Consider the following 2,942-nt stretch of genomic DNA (forward strand, 5'->3'; position numbering starts at 1 on the left):
GCAAAATCTCTTCCCACGCTTTAATTATGTTTTCCAGTAAAATATTAAGAGGTATAATAAATATAAAGGGACCTTATTTGGATACTGATTATATTAAGAGGTATGATAAATATAAAGGGACCTTATTTGGATACTGATTTCACAGCAGTTAAAATTTGAATACTAACTGGATCTTTGATAATATTTAGGAATTATTAATTCTGATAATGTTTTAGTGTTATTCTTTTAAGAGAATATCCTTCAGCGATACACATTCTAATATTTATGGATGAATAACATCATCTCTGTGATTTGTTTCAAGATAATCTCGGGGGGACATGGGGTGTTTCCATGTTAAATATTATATCTAAGCTATGATTACAATTATAACAAAAGCGTCTGTTCAGCACCAAGACACAGTGCTAGGCATGCGATTCTCACAACGACCTTGAGGGGTGGTTCTATCAACCCCATTTTCAAAGGCGGATAGTGGGAAATGAGACTCGATCCATAAGAAGTCAAGCTAGAGTCAAATCACGTCTGAGTACAAAGGCTGGGTTCTTCATGGTAGAAGGGCACGGAGCAAATATAGAGTCTGAGGTAACAGAGGATGAGTCTGTAAGTGAAAAAAATCTACAGTCTTAACATTGCTCATGCACTTTTTAGACTCAAAATGTTTACGTCTGTTTCCCCACGGTTGAACTAAGTGTGGCGATCTCAGGGGCCAATGAATGCAGACACACCCAGACAGCCCATAAAAACCACCTTGTTCATTTACAAGTGTCGACAATGACAGGAGTGGGCAGTGATTACTTATGAGAACTGTGTGGATTTCTCAGTGCTTATTTTCTTTACCTGTTCAAAATTATGTTTAGACCTCCTACAACCCTCACCAGTCACCTATTTCGAATTTACTAAAGAACATTAATTCTAAACTCTGGACACATTCCTGAGTATTCATTCAACTAAAGAATATAATGTGTTTTTTTAGCTTTTTTAAACTTAAATATGTAGCAACTTTAAGACATGGAAAAATACCGAATTATATTTAAGGACTCTGAAAAGCTATTAGAAGAGACACTCATGAAACGTTGGAGGGGCAGAAGAAATTTCAAGGGAAGAAGATCAAGAACAATGAAGAAAGAATCACAAGTGAAATGAGAAGGGGAAGGACTAATCAGATAGAATGAAGGTACTGGAATAGTCACTAAGCTATACCTGAAGTGGACCAGCATAACGTAGGAACTATGGAATACCCCTGGACACAGCATGGCAAGATACCTGGGACAACACATACTGAATACGTGAACTCCGGCCAGGCTGGAAAGGCTTTCCTCCACACTTACTCTGTTTAGAGAGTTGCATAGGAAAGAACCTATAGAGAAGACATAGGAAAATGCAAGGCAAAGATGGCTTTTACATCAATGGTGCCAAAGTTAAATTACAGATACAATCCACCTGGAAACAGTCCACCCTTATTTTTCTTTTCTTTTATTTTTTCAAGATTTTTTTTTGGGGGGATGTGGACCATTTTAAAAGTCTTTACTGAATTTGTTACAATATTGCTTCTGTTTTATGTTTTGGTTTTTTGACCACAAGGCATATGGGTTCTTACCTCCCCGACCAGGGATTGAACCCGCACCCCCGGCATTGGAAGGCGAAGTCTTAACCACTGGACCGCCGGGGAGGTCCCAACCCTTGTTTTTCTAATGCACATCCAGATGGGCTACTTGGCCTCACCACAAACTGGAATCCATTCATTCATTCAACAAAAATGTAGTGGGTGCTTCACTACATATCAGGTGATGTTTCAGGCAATGAGGATATGTAGTGGGAGGAGGGGAAAAAAAAATCCCTGCTTTTAGGGATTTACTTTCTGGTAAGGGGAGGACAGACAGTAAACAAACTCTCTATTAGGTGGTGATAAGTGCTGTGGAGAAAAATAAGTCAGTACATAGGGATAGGGAATGTCATGGGGGAATGGGAAGTTACAATTTTAAACAAGGCCATCAGAGAAGGCCTGAAAAAGGTGACTTTGGGCTAAAAAGCCTGAAGGGAGGGAGGGAGCCATACAGAATTATGTGGGGGAAGAGCATTCCTGTTAGCAAGAGCGGAGGTCCTGAAGCACAGGCCCTGAAGCGGGAGCATGCCGGGTTGTTCCAGATACAGCAAGGGAACCAGTGCAGTGGACAAGGGAGCAAGCGGAGGGCGGTAGGGGTTGAGGAGAGGGAGGGGGTGGAGGGACAGATTATGCAGGGCTGTGTAGGCCGGTCTAAAACCTCTGGTTTGGGGCTTCCCTGGTGGTGCAGTGGTTGGGAGTCCGCCTGGCGATGCAGGGGACGCGAGTTCGTCCCCCGGTCCGGGAGGATCCCGCGTGCCGCGGAGCGGCGGGGCCCGTGGGCCATGGCCGCTGAGCCTGCGTGTCCGGAGCCTGTGCTCCGCAGCGGGAGAGGCCACAGCAGTGAGAGGCCCGCGTACTGCAAAAAAACAAAAACAAAAACAAAAACAAACCTCTGGTTTGTACTGCGAAATGGGAAGCCACTGGGCAGTTTAGAGCAGAGACTGAGCTGATGTGAAATATGTTAATTATGCTCTGTTGAGATGTGGCTGAGGGCGTCCAGGTGGAAACAGAGATGCCTGTTACGAGGCTATTACAATAATCACAGCCTCCTCATTAGAGGTGGCCTGGACCAAGGTGGGATGTCAGTGAAGGTGGTGAGAAGTGGTATACATCTGGAAGAGCTGATGCGTTAGAGGTATCGCATGAGAAAAAGAGAAGAGTCAAGAATAACTCCAAGGGCTTCCCTGGTGGCGCAGTGGTTGCGCGTCCGCCTGCCGATGCAGGGGAACCGGGTTCGCGCCCCGGTCTGGGAGGATCCCACATGCCGCGGAGCGGCTGGGCCCGTGAGCCATGGCCGCTGGGCCTGCGTGTCCGGAGCCTGTGCTCCGCAACGGGAGAGGCC

This window comes from Physeter macrocephalus, chromosome 9 (assembly GCF_002837175.3).
Source record: "Physeter macrocephalus isolate SW-GA chromosome 9, ASM283717v5, whole genome shotgun sequence".
NCBI classification, from domain to species: Eukaryota; Metazoa; Chordata; class Mammalia; order Artiodactyla; family Physeteridae; genus Physeter; species Physeter macrocephalus.